Below are 21911 nucleotides of genomic sequence, written 5' to 3'. Positions count from 1 at the left end.
TCATGCTTGACAAGCCACGCTGCTGTGCCAGGGATGGCTTGCACCTGTTACCCCTGGGTGTCTGGATATTGGATAAGGCTCTTGCCACCTCCATAGAGCCTTTTGTAGACAAGGATGAAAAGACTAACCCACCTCCCTAGAAAACATAAGTGGAAAGAAACATAAGGGTAATGCTGCCCAATGCCAGACGTGTAAACCTCAACATGCATGCTCCCGAGGCCCTCCCCAGTATGGAGAACATTGATGTCTGTGCAGTGACAGAAACCTGCAGCAAGGCTCCTGACAGCACACCAGCACTACCAGGTTATACCTCATATCATGCGTTATGGCCCCAAAACCTGGACCAAAACATAAAAGGAGGGGGAGTATCCATATTCAGCACAGATACCCACACGTCCAGGTAACTGACAATGCACGAAGCATCGGAGACCACCCATGTGCAACTAACCGTAGGCAAAACTGCTGTACAGTCTGTAGCATGCTACAGACCACACTCTCACACACAGGAACCCCACTCAGCTGTCCTGAAGACACTGGACAGTATGAGTGTCTCACCAAATACCAAACAAGGTACTCACAAATTACCACATAGGTGGTAATCCATTATGTATGGAAGGAGTAATCAGGGACCTAGGGACACAAGTGGACAGTAACCTGTCATGTGACACTCACATTGCCAACGTGGCTAGGAAGACTGTCTATATTGGACACCTTATCATGAAAGGATTCACATCTACGTCAACAGAGGTCATTGTGCCCCTATACTGTTCTATTATCAGGCCCATAATTTAGTACAATGCCTCATTTGGGATGTACCTTAGCCGACACCTGCAGCAGTTAGAAAGACCTCAAAGGTACCTCACCAAGAGGATAAAGGGTCTCAAATATATGTCATATGCTGCCTGGCTGTAGACACCCCAGCTGTATGCAGTCACATACTGCCTATGCAGAGGCATTGTATGCCTGTTGTACAAGGCCATGTCCAACACAGGATTAATGGACATGCTCCACCCCAGAAAACCCAAATCCATCGGAGCTATGAGAGCAAGAGATGTCAACCTCAACACATAATGAAATAGGATGTGCTGGAGGGACAGATACATAACCCAGAGGCTCCCTACACCCTGGAACGGAATCCCACTCCATGTTAGGCAGAGCCCCTCACTGACTCTCTTCAACAGGAATCTTGCCAAGTGGATGGGTGATCGTAGATGTACACTGCGGGTCTTCACTGTGTCACGTCCAGACAGAGGCACAGTAAAGTAAATCCTAAATGGCCATAATATTCACATAGCAAGGGGTGGCGAAAGCCACACACACTCTGGCTAGGCTTATAAATGCCCTAGGGTGGATAGCCTAGTATGAACCTATGAAGATACAAATTGTACAGGACACTAAGGATAATCACAAGGCTTTCTTAACTGATGGTAGGAACCTTGTTGGGAATTCACAGATATGCTCTGACTCACTCAAATATTACAAACAACATACCAAACACACACGCATATTGCCAACATCCAGCCTGACAGGTGCAGTGCAACCCCCCGCCCCAAAAATGCAAAATATCTATCCCAGCAGAGTGCTGGCCCCCTGACATTGCAGATGCTGAGGTAACAGCCAGCATCTACAAAGCAAAACACACAGCATCAATGGTACGAGATGGTGTCCTGGGCTGAGTCCAACATGGACTCCAAGAAGAATGGAATGCCAAATAACACTACTGCTCAATGTCAGCCTTACCACAGGATATGTACCCAAAGAGCAGTGTACAACAACAGCGGTCCTTCTCCACAAAGGTGTTGCCTGAATGGATACTGCAAACTACCACCCCAGAATCCTGACAAGCTTGGTCTGCAAAGCTATGGAAAGGATCAGCATGTACCTCAGACATAAAGATATTGGGGACCTACTGACACTGGACCCTACCCAGTGTGGCTTTCTTAAGTGCAGATCCTGCCCCTTAAACATGTTTGACTCATTTGAAACAGTCATTAAGGTCATTGATGAGGGGAATGTGGTTCACACAGCCTAGCTGGACCTTGCAAAAGGCTTCCATACAATACCCCACGTGTTCATTATAGATAAGCTCACCAGCTTAAATATAAACCCCTATGTCAGTAGAGGGGTTGCAAACCAGACCAAGGACAGAACTGACATGGTCAGAAATGCTGCAGCCATGTCAGACTACAAACCAGATATAACTGGCATCCCACAAGGCTCGGTCCTGGGACCTCCCTTGTTTGGTATATATGTCCCATAGGTACAGGCCAACATGGAAGGACTGTGTCTGAACAAGTTTGCAGAGGACTACAAACTGGCCACCATATCTGACCCTCCAGCTGACACAAGCATCCCACAAAAGGGCCACATAGAAACAGACAACTGGTGCCATAGCCATGTCAGCAAGCTAATTGGAGAAAAGGGTATAGTCAACCCCTGTGGATATACAGTAAGTGCCCACCAATTACCACATAGGTGTTAACCCATTAAGTACTTAAGATGTAATAAGAGACCTGGGGACACAAGTTGATAGATATCTTGCATTGAACAAGCATGTGGCTGTAGTGGTTACAGAAACATACCATATACCCACCTAATCATGAAGGTAGTCAGATCTAGATCAGGGGAGGTCATTGTGGCTCTGCAGTCATCCTTCATCAGCATCACAATTGACTACAATGGCCCCTGTGGGATGTACCTCAGCAGACACCTCCATCAACTGGAAAGACCCCAAAAGTACCTCACCAGGAGTATTAAAGAGCTTGAACAGATGCCATGTGTTGCCTGATTAAACAAACTGCAGCTCCACACACTGCCATACTGCCCGCCCAGAGGCAAGCTGTGCCTGATATATAAAGCCATGTCCAAGTTGGAATCAATGAACATGCTGCACCTTGTACAATCTGAATGGCAGTGAGCTATGCACATGAGAGACCTGAACCCCAGCACTGACATACATAGGACAAGCTGTACTGAATGATCCATAACACAGAAGCCACCCCCACTCTTGAGTAAACTCCCAGTGCAGGTTAGCCAGAGAGTCACTCATCGACTCTCCTCAAGAGGAATCTTGATGAGTGGATGGGAGATGGTAGGTTTACCCTGGGTATCACTGTTATGTCACGGGTAGACGGAGGCACAGTATACTAACCATGACATATGTCATGGCAAACTCCAGTTACAATGTGTGTCTAAGGGCAAACACACTCTTTGACTAGCATTAGAAATGGCCTAGGGCACATCGCTAGTGTTTGCCAATGTCCACCTATGTTGTGGAATACACTACCAATGTTGGACAAGCCTGGTTTAAGTAGTCCATATCTGAACATAATGCAACATGGTCATATCTGCACAACTGGCCCCTAAACAGTCTGTTGTGCTCACTATGAAAATTTAAAGCAGTGATAGGACTAAAGCCCAGGATACTGTCCACCACAGTGAAAGTACTGAACCAGTACACTATATGGTACTACAGTGTTAGGTCAGTATGAATGGATGTTGACAACTGTATGCAAAGTATCCCATGCAAACCCTGCAGGCACAGTATAATCCCTGTTGTGTTCAGACACAAAACAGTTGGCCAGTAAGTACACAACATGACACCCAACACACAACCATAAACGTGAGATATTGTTGAAGTTCACACTCATCCACAAATGTGGTGGACTGCAGAGGTCAACATATGGAAAGCTCACAATGGGCATGCTCGCACACTTTGATAAATGAGACATATGTCAGACAACATGCCATGGAAAGCCTGAACTGATCATGCTCACACACTTAGGCCATATCTCAGTTTAGCAGTTGGCCACACATATCTGGTATTTGTACGTGTTATTCCAGGAACCAACCACATTACAGCAATCTGCCCAGTGCACACAGTTAAATGACTACAGAGACATAAGTGATATAGCGGATCCCTCTCATATTCAAACATCTTCCACAGATACACAAGTTGTTCATAGAAACAGGGAATGCTATGGCAATAAAGACCTGCAAACAGTCTATCAGCAACAAATATTGTGCATCTGACAATTAAACATATGGGTGTAGAGGTCAATACTAGGCTGTTTGCCCTAGGGAATGAAAGCTTAGCCAGAGTGTGCTTGGCGTCTGCATCCCCAGTACAGTAGGCTACTGTGCCACTGTAAATTAGGTCACATAAGGCACCGTTTGAGGCTAGTGTGCTGTGCCTCTGTCAAGCAGGGACACAGTGGAGATCCCAGGGGTTGAATTTGCTATGCCACATCCATGTTGTTGGTGTGTGCTGGAAGAGGGTTGGTGAGGACCTCTAACAGTAAGTGGGCGTCAATAACAGACTGAGGAGAGCCTTATCTGCAGTGTCTGGACAATTTCACTGTCAACACTTTGTCGTGATGATTATGAGGGATTGAAGTGTCATGCCAGTACTGTTCATAGATGTCCTCCCTCTGTGGGCTACTGCTCTGCAATGTATTAGCTCACTCCATCTGTTGGACAGCTCATATATGGCTGGTGTACACCTGACAGGTGTCCTGTTGTGGAGGAGTCATGGGTATAATTGGGATAGCATGATCAATGCAAACCTTCCACATGCTCATAGAATGCAATTGTCAAGGATTATGCAGAGTGGCCTGTATACTCCCCCAGCATGGGTCCTTTGAAGTCTTCCACCCCAGTCTTCACAAGTGCAAAGTCTGCTTTTGATAAATACACTTTGTTTGCAGTGACAACCTTGCCTGGGGGTGGGGATGGTATATGGATGTCCAGAGAAAGGTGGGTATGGTCAGATATCAACAATGGTGGTCTACCTCTGGTGTGGAACAGTGAGTACCCATGTTGCAGATGGTCAGGTGCAATATGTATTCCCCCTTGTGGCTGTGGTGAGTGGTCCTGCCATAGCACATGGACTCACAAATTGTAGTGGCTGTAGGGTAATGTTGTAGAGGCCTGAGTAGTTCCCACATACAATATACCTGTTCCTGACATTAACAACTGGAATGGTGTATGTGAACACCTTCATATCTTGGCACTGTTCCCAGGGAAGCAAAGTGTGTGTCCCAGATGTGGGAGTGGTGGTCTGAACTGGTTGTGTTGTGTGTTACAGGTCCTGTGGTCACGAAGCATGGTATAAAACATAACCTGCCAGTGCTGATGTGCATATCTGACCCTGACGTAGGTGGCTGCAAATGCATATATATGCTATCCCCCACCTGACAGGTAGTAATAGATGTACATACCTTTGTATAAATAATGATGTCAGCAACCTATAAATACTGCAGGTGCAAAACAGATGCCCAGTAATTCGGATAGTGCGCTCCGCTAATGCGTCTCTCTCAAGTGTCATAATATAGTTAGGTAGGGGTTTGAATCCTGCAAATGCTCAGTGTGTGTGAGTGGGGTTGGTGTGTGTGCAAATTTGTGTGAAAGAAATGTACCTTTTGGCAACTAGGAAAACACACTACTGGATACACATTCCCATTTATAAACACTGATGATGTCAGCACCCTATAAGTACAGCAGGAGAAGGGAAACCTCCCAGTAATGCGAATAGTGCGCTCTGCTAATGTGTCTGTCTTGAGTGTCATAACATAGTTAGGTAGGGGTTTGAATCCTGAAAATGCTCAGTTTGGGTGAGGGTGGTTAGTGTGTGTGCAATTCTGTGTGAGAGAAATATCCCTTTTGGCAACTAGGAGAACACACTACAGGATGCACATTCCCCTTTCTAAACACTGATGATGTCAGCACCCTATAAGTACAGCAGGAGAAGAGAAACCTCCCAGTAATGCGAATAGCGCTCTGCTAATGCGTCCATCTTGAGTGTCATAACATAGTTAAGTAGGGGTTTGAATCCTGCAAATGCTCAGTGTGTGTGTTTGGGTGAGGGGGGGTTAGTGTGTGTGCAATTCTGTGTGAGAGAAATGTCCCTTTTGGCAACTAGGAGAACACACTACAGGATGCACATTCCCCTTTCTAAACACTGATGATGTCAGCACCCTATAAGTACAGCAAGAGAAGGAAAACCTCCCAGTAATGTGAATAGCGCGCTCTACTAATGCGTCCGTCTTGAGTGTCATAACATAGTTAGGTAGAGGTTTGAATCCTGCAAATGCTCAGTGTGTGTGCTTGGATGAGGGGGTTTAGTGTGTGTGCAATTCTGTATAAGAGAAATGTCCCTTTTGGCAACTAGGAGAACACACTACAGGATGCACATTCCCCTTTCTAAACACTGATGATGTCAGCACCCTATAAGTACAGCCAGAGAAGAAAAACCTCCCACTAATGCAAATAACGTGCTCGGCTACTGCATCTCGTATTAGTGTCATAACATAATTAGGTAGGGGTTTGAATCCTGCAAGTGTGTGTGTGTGTGTGGGGGGTAGAAGTAGGGTGTGTGCAATTACATGTGTGAAAGAACTGACCCTTTTGGCAACCAGTACAACACACCAGCTGCTGCATATTCCAATCTCTACACAGAGATGATGTCAGCACCCTACAAGTACAGCAGAAGAGGGCAAATCTCCCAGTAATGCAAATAGCACACTCTGCTACTACGTCTCTCACTACTTTCATAGCACAGTTAGTTATGGCTTTAAATTCCACGTGTGTTTTTGTCACACAGAATGCCCATGTGTGTGGATTGTTGTTCACAATAATGCATGACATCGATTAAACCAATAATGGCAATGCACACAGATGATGTATGTGTGTGCCAAATACACATATATACCTGTGACCTTCAATAGTTCCCATGTCTGACGCCTGCCACATGTGAATACATGGTATTTGCACTGGATAACATTATGACTGTGGTTTTCTGTGCGGGTGCTGCATGTGGTATGTGTATATACAGTGTGAGTTGTATATGGTATCATCCTAGCAGCGAGGGATACACATCTGGTTTGGGGCATATAGTCTACATGTTGTTGATGAACAGTTGCTGCATGTTTTCACCTGTTGTGGGAGTGGTAACAAGTTGTTCCTTAGCAATGCAGTGACTACATGCTAGGAACCTTTCAGCTAGGGTGTTGTAGCTACAGTAATTCATCAGCATTCAGTAATACTTCAGCATTCTTGGTGAGGGTATGATGCCAACCAAGGTCAGGGTCATACCAGCCTGTGCCACATGCTCAGAGAGCCCTTCTATGTTCCCTATCATGTAGTCCAGGGAGGTACATCACAGGTCAGCCATAGTGGCATGGACAATGACTGAGTCATATGTGTCCATGCCTCTGACTGACCTGTATGCTTGTGTTATGTGGTGGACCATAGTGCCCCACGGGCATATCACTGTGACCTCCACCTTGTCCAGCCTGGTGAGCGGGACCTCACTGTACCGGACAATAAAGGTACCTAACACAACTGTAGCAGGTGTGTTGTCTAGCCGTACAGGCTGTGACTGTTTGGCACACAGGATTTGTGTGCTATGTATTGCATGTGCTGTGTTCCAGCTTAATGTATGCCTGTGTGCCAGCTGCAGAGGTGTCTGCTGCTCAGGCAGGATGCTATTCTGAGGCTCCACAAATGCCCCAGTGTGTTCATGTGTTTGGATTGCTGTCAGTGTAGTTCTACATCAGACTGGTATTGTAGTCACTGTAGTATTTCATGCCACCTGACAGGTTATGCCAGTACTGGGTTCAGAGTGCTTAGTCCCCAGTTTGGCTATGTGGTTGCATCTCACACATGTGTTGTATGTCCATGTGTAGGGGAGAGGGTTGACTGTGTACATGTGGCAGCTGTGACATTGCCACATGACTCACATATTCCACAACTGTACCATAGAGGTGACTGACAAGTGACCTTTGCACATGCTACCATAGTATTGTGATTGCCATGGTGATTAACAGCACATAGGGCCAATGGGGAACAAGGTACAGAAGGTGAGTATGTGAGGGTGTAGTGCCTGTGATTAGTTAGCACTGGCATATATGACTGCTCACGTGGTCAAATGCCAGGTAAGTCATATGCAATGTGCACAGGCAACGTACATGCGAACAGGACAAACAGTGACGTTCTGTCAAGTGAGACATGGACATACATATAGTAAGCTATGCAGATGTTATTAGGAGTCCACAGAAGCTCTGTAAATCTGCATTGCAGGTGGGATCAGTGTTCCAGGGTAACTGCAAGCAAACATGCATGCAAACAAAGCTACAGTAAGCAGGGCTGCATGTAGTCCATAGTACAACAAACAAGCTGTACCACTTCCAGTAGGTAACAGTGCAAATACGCAGGCACTATACACATGTACATGGAAATACACAGGTCAGATGGCCAGGGTCCAGTCTCAGCGCACACAAGTGTACAGACCATGTACCGTCAGGATGTACAATAACCGGATGGAAACCCAGGTGCTCATGCCTGCAGTAATACACATGTCAAATAACAGACACTGAGCCTTCACTCAGTGGTTCCATACTTAGTAGGATGTATGCTACCTGTCCTGCCACCACAGTATCCCTGATATTTATGGGGATTCTCCCTCCTGTGAAAGTTAGTTTTGTGTGTTGGGGCTGTCTAGCATTGTATGAGATGTGAGCTTGCAGTGCTAGGGTGCTCCTGTGTGTCCTGTACCAGTCGTGTAGTACTGCACAGATATCAACATCCTCAAACATCCGCATTGCAGAGTCCAGTGTGGGCAACATGCCACTTTCAGTTTACATGTCCGTCATTGCGTATCAATACTTTCATTACCTTATCCCCTGTGCTACCTATGTATGTGGCCTTCTGTTGACATCCTTACCACCAGTATGCAAACATTTGCAGATGATACACTATGGTACTTACCATGGGTGTAGAAAACAGTACAAGACAATCATACCCTTACTGCATCAGGCATGCTGGGATATACCCACAATTATATCAGCACACAGTACTGTTAACAACATGATACTATTACTACACGTCTATGTAGTCACCCTGTGCATCAGCAACATGTTAACCTGTACCTGCACTGATGTTACAGATTGCAGGAGGTGGCACAGTTTCATCATATGCACAGGGTGTGAACTTGGTATGCTTGAGTCTGCCACTGATACCACCAATTGACATGTATGTGTATGTGTGTTGGTGAGGGAAAGCAGTACAAGGTGGGGCAATGTTGATGCACTGTGTGCGTGTATGCGGTAGCCCTAGGTGTTGTCAATTCGCATGTGTGTATGGATGCACACAGTTCCACCTCATGGCTGCCATATACCAGTGTTTGTGGACAGCCACAAACTGTACCTGCCAGGTCATACAGATCAGTGTCTCTGGCCACGGACACGGTACCTGTGCCTTGCAGGGATGCTACGGACCGTATCTGGTACCAATCCAGACTGGGTACTGTCATCAGAAGCAGGTGTTCGTTGACTGGACACAGATCCCTGGTGGGCCTGTCCAGAGCCACGTGCATGTGGTCTCCTGGGGTGGTCTGATGACAGCACAGACCCAGCATTGCTGGGGCTGCTGCTGGCACTATGGGGGCAGCCGCGGCCCTGTTGTCATCCGCGATGACTGCCAGCTGCTGCTGTTGCTGGCATACACCCACGTCGATGCCTCAACCGTCCACCATTGCCCTGGCTCATGGACATGTAGTTGTGGAACTGATCTAATATGTCCCCACAACATCTGTCTATGACATCGGTGAAATTACGGATGCAGCCGCAATGTCACGCATACTGTCAGTCATGGCTGTGCGACATGCTGTCAGCTCCCTCAGACCCTGTCTGGTGTACCATTCCATACGTGACTGTGCCTGCATGACAACCCAAAACATAGCTGAGGTTGTAAGACCTCTGTGGGCACGTCTGACAGGGGCAGTACACCCATGGATGCTCCCACGAGAACCCCTGGACATCTGTCTGTGTGGTACCATCTCAGGGCCATGCCCATGGCTGCTGTGTGGGGAAGCATGTGCCACAGATACCACATTACCCTGGTCAATGCCCACTGTATCCTGTCCATCAGCTAGGGACATTGGTGTCAAAGGATGTATTGGCAGGATGACTGTGCATATTGATGGGGTTGACAGCTGTGTACTGTCAATTGGCTGACCAATGACGGACCCTGACACACCTTCCTGTGCCATTACACACACATGCACACATGCACAGGTGCACAGGTGCACACATGCACACATGCACACATGTACACATGCACACATGCACAAGTGCACACATGCACACAGTTGCACACTTGCACACTACTCAGTGTGTGAGATATCAACACACAGACACAGACACACCTGCATGCATACACAGAGCACTACTGAGTGAGCCTAATATTACTATTACTATCAAGACTATTAAAGGTATTGTTAATACACACTCACCAGCATGGATAGGCTGCATTGCTGTTACATCGGAGGGACCTGCAGAAGTGAGGAAATTAATGTCAGTGGGCACAACTGTGCCATTGTTACTGAGTATGATACAGGTCAGTAGTACAACAGTTGCCTTTCTCAGGTCAGCTGCTGATATTGAGAATATCACACTTGCACATTAAATACTATGGTGACAGCTACAAACCAAGGACACACCTCACACATGCATTAACTAGCGGTGTACACAACAGTCAACTATACATATGGCATGTTACCTGCACGCTCGTAGTCATGGTGCTGTGTGGCTCCAGCCTCCATCATAATGCAGGTCTACTGCTATTGTTGTTGTTGGTGGGCAGGAGCCACAACACTTAGGAGTAGTCCCTCCAGTCTGATGACTGGGGGATGTGTAGCCACCCCACCACCTGTGGCAACCTGTTGCCTGTGGATATCCGATGCACGCTGATGGACATTTCTGATTAAATCACTGCAATGATGTTGTACCTGCTCATATGTCCTATTATGCATGCCTATGTCATTTACCCGACGGACCAGGTCTTGCCACAGTGCAGCCCTCTCCTGCTGATTCTGGCTGGTGCGGGAAAAGAGTATTGCATAATCCCGCACCAGGCTCTGGTGTATTTCCTCATCCTCGGCTGCAGAGTATGCTGGATTGCACTGGTGAGCCATGGTCCTGAAACAAGAAATAAAATGTTATCAGCAAAATATGTCAGCAGAATTTGGCACACATACTACACATGCTACTCGACTGTTGTGATACAACATATCTCCCATATATAGCATCTGTCTGTCTATTGGTGGATACACATGTAAATGGCCAGGTATCAGTGCTCAGCCAACAACTGTGCAACAGTACCTGGCACACTCCATATGACATACTACCAAACCCCATCAGTCAGCACACTTATTCAGGTCCAAAGCACCTCCTCACTCTGGGGGTTTGTATCGAGGTACTGTATGGGGTACATCATCAACTACTGTGATCTGACCACAAACTAATCGCCCTGGATATTCATATCCCACCTCCACCACCAGCACAAATGACTACAGTGAATAACATTTCAAATGCAAACTTTACACTTCTTAAGACTGAGATGGTATCCTTTAAGCCCACTGGGCCAGTGGTAGCCACAACCCACAATGCTGACTCCTTCACAAATGATTTCTGTGGACATCTCCAAGAATGCATGGATCACGCAATCCCATATAAGACCAAGACACTCTCCACAAAGGGAAAGCATCCTGTCTGGTGGACCCCAGCCATAGACAGATTGTATAACAAAAGATGGAAGCTACTGCAAGCACTAGTAAAGAGCTATGTTCTCTCATACAAACATCCATTGGCAACTTTGAGAGGGAAATCACCGGGGACACTACAGATAACCACAAGGCCTTCTTCAGTTATGTTAGAAACCTGGTCAGAAACCCTCCAATATGCTCATAGTTAGTACACAACAACAAATAATTCACTGAACCCACAGATATTGGCAACATTGTGGCAGACATGTTCAGTGCAATTTCCCCCCCTCCCTCTCCCCCAAATGAAGACATACTTATCCCAGCTGAATGTAACCTCCCTGTCATCACAGATGTCCAGGTGAGAGCCACCTTCAGAAAAGCAAAAAACACAGCATCAATGGGACCTGATGGTATCCCCGGTTGCATGCTACATGAACTCCAAGAGGAGCTAAACCCACATATAGAAGTGCTATGTAACACTAGCCTGACTACAGGATATGTACCTGTACACTGGCATAAAGCAGCAGTGGTTCCACTCAACAAAGGAGGCACCTCTACATACCAATACAATACAACACAATACAATACAATACAATACAATACAATATGCTATTGCCCCTGGGACTACAGCAGCATACTGTTCTGCTACCCTGACCATTGTGACACATGTGATGTGATGGTACCTGCTCCTGTCAAACAGTTACACAGGGTGACTCATATGGCATATTACCTATCTGACTAACATTCAGCAGGGGTATGTGTGACATGTACTCATGGGGAGTCTTGCTTCTTAATGCTGTGTGGTTTATTGCAGGGTATGTCTTATCTGTGGGTAGGAACCTGTACCTCCACCATGTGCTCTCTACTGTGGTGTCAAGGACGACACACAGTGTTCATTTAGGTTGTGGATGGTGTGAGGTGTTACTATGGTTGTTGGACATCTATCATGGGTGTGACTTAAGTATGTAAATCCAGGAGTGGTAACCTCTATGTGGGTAGTATGTGTGCACTCTGTGGTGTTGTCAGTCACTGTGCATTGGTAATGTGTTTGAGTGCATTGTCACAGTGTCATACATGTCCCTGTGTCCTTCCCCATATCTGTAGCTGTCATGTGAGGTACATACCGTGGCAGCCATTGTGTGGTGTGGAGGGGTACACTGATCTACATGTCCATAGCTGACACACCATGTCTGCTGACACATACCATGTACAGGTATTCCAGGAATAGTGTGCCACTGTGACTATCATTGGGGGGACTATTGTACAAATGTATGACCCTGTTCACCCCTGACACATGCAGTTGTGGGCAGCCAATCACATATCTGGTGGTTACTGGTGTAGGTGATTTGAGATGGGGTATGGTACTCCAGTTTTGACACTGGTGTTCACTCCATGCCTTTGTCACCAGGCACCTGTTGCAATACATCTGTACACATGTGCCTCACTCAGAATATATATACATCTCTCTCTCTCTCTCTCTATATATATATATATATATATATATATATATTTATATGTATGTATGTATATATATATATATATATATATATATATATATATGTATATATGTCTGTATACATATACACATATATATATATCGATGTACATATATTGCTATAGATATGGAGAGAGGGGGGTGTGACAGAGAGGGGGTGAGAGTGACAGAGGGGGTGGGATAGGGGGAGTGTGAGATAGTTATATACAGTCATATATGTAGATAGTCAGATCTGTCTGTCTATGTATATGTATCTACATATATCCATATCTGTATGTGTGTATTACATATATATTTTTGTACATATTCTATCTATCTACATCTGTCTATGTATTCCTACATCCCTCTCTATCTATGTATACATATATGCATATTATATATATATATATATATATATATATATATATACATACATACATATATTGACATACATACGTATCCATATGATAGGTATATCAACATGTTTGTTTACAAAACTGTATACACACACTAACATACTGCTAAACATACATGACTGTGAAACCTACTTTGTACATTGCACTACAACCTACATTCGACCTACATTGATATGTGCACATAGATGCCCTCACATACATATGTATGTACAGCCTTCACTGATAGTTGCTGTATGTCCCCTGCTCTATGCACATCTTCATATACATATAGATACAGACCAATGACACATATGGAGGGTTCACAGTATGTAGACTTTTAAAGTATTACTTTACATTACCTGTGTTTGTCACAGCTGCTTGCGTTGCCTGTTGGATTGGTGTCCTGCTGCTGCTCCAGTTGACAGATGTCAGCTTTCTAGTAGGTTTTGTTGAGTGTTTTTGTTTGTGTATTTATTTATTTTTTTTTCACTCTCTCTCTCTCTCTCTCTCTCTCTCCCTACCTCCAGAGGGTGCAATGAAAGTATTGCATGTGTGGACTGGGAGTACAGCATGCTTTTGTAGGTATCTGCATATGTCCATGTGATGGCCTCTGCACCATTTGTTAGCCAGCATTAGCTAATTGCATGCAGCCAGTTGTGTACTGATTGCAGTTCTCACTGTGATTTCAGGACAGTGCTATAAAAAGATATGTGAGATAGGCGTAGCCCTTTCAGAGTTTAAGGGCAGGGACCATGCTGGTATGCTGTGGACACTGTTCTGTGAGTGTAAAGGTTAGTATCTCTCTCATATATCCAGCTGTGTTGTAGATTAACATTTCTCCATTCATTTCTCCAGTTTCCTGTACTAAGTGTGTATGTACACTGACACCTAAGACTACTACTACTGTTAATGTGGGTGTGTGTGCTTTCCTGTGGGACATGTGGTGTAACTGGTATATAGCAGTGGCTCTTGCACTGTGTTGCTATGGCTTCAATATTTGCCCTTTACATTCACTACTTGTATGCCTGCTAGGTGTCTTGACTGTAGTGTGTTGCTGTGGCTTTCCTATTTTCCATGTACATTCACACCTTGGAATGCTTGCTATATCTGCTAGGGTGTTACTGCATGCAGTGTGGTCTGGCCATGGTGTGGGCCTTGACATCTATTAGGGTATTTGAGTATGCTGCTGAGCAGGCCCCAGAGACTCTCAGGTGCATCTTTTATCTGCCTCATGGAATGATACATATCAGTGGGGTACACCCATTAAATTGTCTGGTATTCTGCAGTTGTGACTATGGGTTAGCATGAGCATATGTATTACTACACTATTTCTGACGTGCAAGTGGTGCATACTTTCAGTACTTCATAGTTACCATTGCATGTGTTGTAACACCTTTCTGCCTACTGTTTGTACATTTCACAGGGAGTCTGTGGGGCATCCCTGTAACTCAGTCACTGTTGCTATGTCTAGGCCCTTAACTATTCAAATATGGCAGTGTCAGACCTCTCAAGTGTACAGATATTTGCAGGATGTCCACATTTTTGCCTCATATTTTGGTCCATATCTCATAAACAGCTTTTTCTGGCAAATCACTCAGGGCTCAAGTCAAACTATAGTGACAAATATTTCAGTTTCAGACTTCGTACCATTCCAAACATCCAACATAATGCAAAACATGTTACTCTCTCAACTGTCTAAGTTTGTCGGAGCAATATTTAAAATGTGTCCCTGTTTTTGGGCCTTTGCTCCACATTTTTTATTACTTAGTCTGGATGTGTTGCTGTAAGAGGTTGTGGGGTATGGGCAGTGATTATCCTGCTGTGAGTATGTGTGTGGCTTGCAAGGTGCTACAGTGACATTATTACCTACTAGCTACCAAGTAGCATGGCTGTTTCTGTTCACACACTACTATTATGGAAATCCACTACATTTGACAGTAAATATACATGACATGCTTTGTGTACTACACATCCTATATTCCCTTTACATTCATTCCTACTATTGCATGATATATTTATTGTAGCACAATGTTCTTATATAGCAGTCATGGCTTAGTGGTAAGTCATGCAGACTACTGTTTCCAAGGTCCTGGGTTCGGGACTGACAGTGGGATTTTATTTTGCTTTTGAGCAGACTACAGGCCTTGTCATTCAGAATGACTAAGGCACTTTTAAGTAGTAACCGGGTTAGAGCTGGTTTGCGTGGAGCTCAAGCATGCACACTAGCGTTCAGCTCCACGCATACCCACTTACAACTGCTTAAAAGTGCTTACTCTTGCGCACACCCGTGCTAATTTCTTTGAAAGAAATGAAAATGGGGAGACAGGAAAGTGGTGAAAAAGGGGTCACAAAGAGGATAGGACAGTAGGGAAACAAGCTCGGGTTTTGCAGGAGGGATGTAGGTAAGGCCCATAGCTGCCCATTTCTTCATCAGCAACAGCTGTGCATATGTTTGTAATTTGGTTTGACATTTGAAACCTTCCACCCCTGAGAGAGGTGTAAGGACAACAATAATACTTGTTGGACAGCCAATTGTAATTGACAGTTTCCATGTCCAGCAGACATGTGTGCAAAATGGGCAGCTATGTATGGGGCGTAATTTTTTTGTGGGTACAGAGTGCCCTTTTTTTTTTTTCAGGTGAGAGTGGTATGTCAGGTACAGGAAGTCGGTATAGCTGGGGAGGTAGGTTGAGTAGGTTAACAGACAAGACAAACAAGATGCATACAGGGGCGGTGTATGACACTTGTGGGGGGATTACACAACTGACGGGGATGGATGTTTGGATATCTCGAGCGCATGAGCCCAAAGATGGCAACAGTGGAACTGAGATCCCCACCCATGGGCAGTTGCCACTGTGCCTTCACTGCCCAGGACAGGGCTGTGCTGGGGGCTGTGTAGGCCGGGCAGCAGGCACGTCCGTTAGTTGTGCCACCCGTGCCTCAAGCTGGTGTAGGGGCCCAAGAACAGCGTCCCGGATCTCCCTACGCACCACAGTCCGGACATTATGGAGGGTGAGTGGATGTTCTCCTCCGGCCACACTTGCAGAGCGGGGACGAGCTCCATCCCCTGCAGTGCTTCCACCCGCAGGTGGCACAGGGCCACCAGAGGAGGGTCCGGCCTGGGCACTACTGCCAGGTGCACTCGCCAGCTGAGGAGGGAGAGGTGGGTCCGCTGGAACCCGCCTTCCCTGTCGTCCTATGTTTTGCATTATGTTATGACAGTTTGGGTTAGTAACATACAATACCATTCACAATTAGTTGTAACAGCATGCATTAGTATTCCCATTAACCAAACACCCATATATTCAAACCATTGAACAGCAAGCATAACACATGCATAATTTAAACAGCAATACACAATCCAACAACATGCAGGGTTGATTGATGGCAACAGGCCATCAGGTTTGGATGTATGAACAGGGCAGATGCATCAACGTACATGCAAATATGTATGAACCAACAGGACAAATGTCCAGGGGTGTTAATTGTGATTGCACATACCAATTTCACGTGGAATGGATTATATGTGGTTATAGGGTAGGGTGAAGAAAATTTAATTAACAACTTCAAATACCAATACATATGCTGTACATTTCTACTAGCTGCAGATATATACACACTACAGTTCTGCCTACAGTTTCCTATGTGATAACTACTTCAGGTTGGTTATAGGAATGTTACTGCTACATCAATATACATTTTCATTTTTATTCATACACATTCATATCTGGCTCTGTTCAGCTACATCATCCTGCTACATTTGCTTTATATAGCTATAGACAACTGTGGATGTTTGGTATTTCAGACAACCATACTATCTGCATATTGCAGACTGAGAGCAACATATCCAGATTTTGGGACACACATTCCAGCTGCGGTATCGTTTTCAACACATGTTACTGTTTGGTTCTGCCTGTCACATTCATTTCATTCTGTACTGACTGCAGTATACTTCATTCAGGAGTTATTACTACTTTATTGGTGGATTCATACCTCTTTCTCACACTCTCTCACTTGTTTTATTTTTACAATTCAGGATGGTACTTAATTCTAGGCTTTATTGACATGTTTTACCTGTAGTTATAACAATCCTTTCCAACAGTCTCACTTCTGTCATGTTTCTGTATTTCAACAGGGATATATTTCACACATGTTTTACTCAGTTTCTGCAGCTGTACTTTTCAGCCTGCTGCAGGTTATGTACTATTATATTACAGGTGGGACATCTTTATTTCAGACTTGTTTCATTTTTATGTTTGGATTACAGGCTGCATCACACTTTTGTAATCAAGCAATACTTGCAAACCCTCTTACACTGTTACTTGCACATTTTATTAATTAGTGACTACACTGCACTCTTTTGCTAACTGTCATACTTATATATTTATTTACAGTTACAGGGAGAGAATTACTGACCTGCCTGGTGGCGCAACCTTGCCAGCCTATCGCCATAGGCTCGACGGTTCACAGAACGGACACCTGCAGCTGTAATATAAATTAAGTAATATTGGAATACACATCTCCATAATATCAGCTAGGTTAATTTCTTACATAAATAATTACATGTAACTTAGTAGTGGGGCGTTGGGCATTTGCCGGGCCTCCTGGATCCAACGGTTCAGTTGGTCCTGCTTCCGTCTCTTCAGGTCTGCATGGTGGTGACGGACCTGCTCACCAGTCCTTGGTATCCCTGTGGCACTGGTGAGATCATGAGCCAACCGGTCCCACGCCGCAGCCCTATATGCTCCCCACAGGACCTGGCCCTGCATGAGTTGGGCCTCATGATTGTGGACAAGGAGCCAAACCATATATTTGGACTCCTCAATGCCCCACCTCTGTGCTCGGAAGCAACTGCCCTCACCTACACCTGACATCCTGGCTGCAAGTCGGTTCTACAATCGGTTATGCTGTGTATTCCCACCTATGGGGCTTATATATGCCGTTTTTCCCGCACTTATCTGTGATTGGCCATTTTGGAATTGTATCAGCTTCACAAAACCTGCTTTGTCATGCTCCTCTTTCTATTCATTCCTATATATATGCTATTACTGCATTTCTAAGTGCAACTGTCATGGCTTAGTGGTTCAGTACTTTGACTATGGTGCATGGTATCCTGGGTTCAAACCTGGCCATTGCTTTTTATATTTTATGTCTGTCTACACAGGCTAGGAGGTGTGTCTATGTAAAGGCAGTTTTGATACAGCTTGCTCAACGTTGCCCATCAGTTAGCTTGTTGGCGTGGCGCGCAGCTCCGCGCAAACGGGTTACACTGGTTTACGCATCATTTGGCTGTCAGCACGCATATTACGCTCAGCTCAGCTATGGGCACACAGTTTCAGCGTGCTAAAACACTGCTCAACCCCGGGCACTCATTTTACACCTGTTAAACCACTGCTCACCTACGGGCACTCAGTTTAAACCTAACTGCTAGCAGGTACTGCTCTAGCCTCCTGCCTGGTCGCATCTTCTTCCTAGTAGGAAACCCCCTGTCTGTCCCTCACCGCGTGGCACCCAGGGCACACTCAGATACGGACCTATTCCCAGTGTGGGCTCCAATTTAACAGTTAAAATTGAACAGAGAATTTGTACTTTTGAAAAGGGACACTAGGGAAACCCCCTGTCTGTCCCTCACCGCGTGGCACCCAGGGCACACTCAGATACGGACCTATTCCCAGTGTGGGCTCCAATTTAACAGTTAAAATTGAACAGAGAATTTGTACTTTTGAAAAGGGACACTAGGGTAAAATTACTAGCCTACTCACTCATTTGTACACTAAGGAAGTGTGCCGTTGGCAGGAGCTAGTCAGTACCTAGCAAAATCTGGTTATCTCACAATAGAATTTCCATGAATTCAGGTACTGTCTCACTGAATAGTAGCTTACCTTAACATAAACTGGTACACCTACCTTCAGCTACCTTTGAGACCCTGCAGACTCCTAGCGGTGTTAGCGAGGTTTTGTAAACCCTACCTTTTTTTCCGCCATTTTTTTCAAAACCTAACTGCTAGCAGGTACTGCTCTAGCCTCCTGCCTGGTCGCATCTTCTTCCTAGTAGGTACGCAGTCACATAACAGTGCTTAAATTGTTTAAACTGTTTAATACTTGAAAGTTGCTTCTGCAATAGCAGATTTCTTATTGTTAAGTGTTTTTTTCAAGTAGCGTTACAGACCTATCTTGGCTTGGCTGTAAACGGCTTGCCTCATCGGCGTGCAGTCACATAACAGTGCTTAACTTGTTTAAATTGTTTAATACTTGAAAGTTGCTTCTGTAATAGCAGATTTCATATTGTTAAGTGTTCTTTTTGTCAAGCAGCGTTACAGACCTATCTTGGCTTGACTGTAAACGGCTTGCCTCTTCGGCGTGTTTTCTGGGAAGCAGCGTGTTGGCGCTTGTTATAGAACTGACTTGTTTCTGTGTTTGAGAGTTAACCATTACAGTACTGCCTCATGTTTTTAACTGTATTTGCCTAGTCATAACGTTAAAACAGTATAGTTTTGCCTCTTAGGCGTGTTTTTGTGAAGCATCATGTCTGCGTGTGTCTACAGAGTTATAACTGCAGCATTGTGCTGGTGCTTGTAATACTAATTACCTAGCAATGAGTTCAGCTGGTCTGTTTATATCCTATCTCAAGAAGCTAGTGCACTAATAATAGTAAGAATAGAGTTGGTGAGCGTCGCTTTTACTGCAGTCTGAAATCACTTTGTTAGCGTGCTTTCAGCACTGATAAATCATTGATTGAATATTTTTGTGCTGTGTTTGTATCCTTGTTCATAATTGCCATACAGTAATATTTGGTTAGGAATCCTAGTTTGTGATTACATTCCCATAACTCCTGTCTTTTTCCCTATCTATTACAGGAAACCCCCTGTCTGTCCCTCACTGCGTGGCACCCAGGGCACACTCAGATACGGACCTATTCCCAGTGTGGGCTCCAATTTAACAGTTAAAATTGAACAGAGAATTTGTACTTTTGAAAAGGGACACTAGGGTAAAATTACTAGCCTACTCACTCATTTGTACACTAAGGAAGTGTGCCGTTGGCAGGAGCTAGTCAGTACCTAGCAAAATCTGGTTATCTCACAATAGAATTTCCATGAATTCAGGTAGTGTCTCACTGAATAGTAGCTTACCTTAACATAAACTGGTACACCTACCTTCAGCTACCTTTGAGACCCTGCAGACTCCTAGCGGTGTTTTCCCCGCTCCGCTTCGCCCTCGCTCCGCGCCCCACCCTGCCCCCTTATCCCACCCGCCCCCACTACCTCTACATTTATAAGGTCATTAGCCCAACCCCCTTTTCTCTTGACCAATCCTGACCACCAGTCAATTTATCAACTCTCCTCTCACACTCCAGGCTTACCTTAACTACCAAGTAAAATCTTCTACCTCAGCTTACCCATTAGCCTTTCTCCCATATATCATGGGTAAAGCCTCATACCCTATTATCCTTCCCACAGTAGTACTCCTCCTTATTCCTTATTACTTAACCAGATATGAAAACCATACACTCTCAGGGATTCCTTTCCCCAAAAGCCACACTAAGTCACACTCAAACAACCCCAATCACACCAACACATATTCCCACTACCCACCCTACACTCACAGTCCTAAACCAGTGCATCTTACTCTCCGCTATCCCAAACCATCTACAACTAAATCTAATCTCAAGCTGTTATTCAAACTACAAAGATTGTTAGATCATTTGAAAACTTGTATTGCCACAGATGGTGACATCCACCCCAATCCAGGTCCTACCACTACCACAGACCCTAATTCCATAAAGTTTGCCCGTGTCTCTACGAAGTCCCTCCTTATACTTCACCTCAATCTAAGAAGTATAAACAATAAGGTTCATAATTTTCATGCGATGGTAGATACCCATTCCCCAGACATCATGTGCCTATCTGAAACCTGGCTCAAACCAACTACTAAGGATGAAGAAATCCTTCCCCCTGGATATAACATCCTTAGGGCTGATCGGATTAACAAAAAGGGAGGGGGGTTAGCTGTATTATTCAGGAATATCCTTAATATCGTCCTTAATCCTATCCTACCCCCCAAAATCTCCAATATTGAACTTATCTCACTAAAGATCTGCCTAAACACCCAAAAATTCATTAATCTCATTGTAATCTATATACCACCAGGAAATCATTCAGATAACCTTGAGCAATTGCTCAGCTGGCTAGCCTCCAATTGCCCTCAAGAAACCATAGTAATAGGTGATTTTAACCTTGACTGGTCCCTCTACACTGCACCCAAAAAGCCCCTCGCAATTAACCTTCATGGTTTTTCCCAAAATATTTCTTCACCTACCAGAATTGGCAACCCTAAACAAAAAGAGAGCATCATTGACTGGATTCTTACTAATAAAGACACACATAATTATTCTACAGGGACACTCCCAAATGACCTCAGTGACCACCTTATTACCTATATCCAGAAACATAAGTGTCCATCGAATAACCCCCCCTCTTACAGACTTGTTAGAAACAAGAAGA

The sequence above is a fragment of the Protopterus annectens genome, chromosome 1.part1 (genome assembly GCF_019279795.1).
Source record: "Protopterus annectens isolate FY-2018-M chromosome 1.part1, PAN1.0, whole genome shotgun sequence".
In the NCBI taxonomy this organism is placed as follows: domain Eukaryota; kingdom Metazoa; phylum Chordata; order Ceratodontiformes; family Protopteridae; genus Protopterus; species Protopterus annectens.
The sequence above is the reverse complement of the archived record's forward strand: the minus strand, read 5'-3'. Positions refer to the sequence as shown.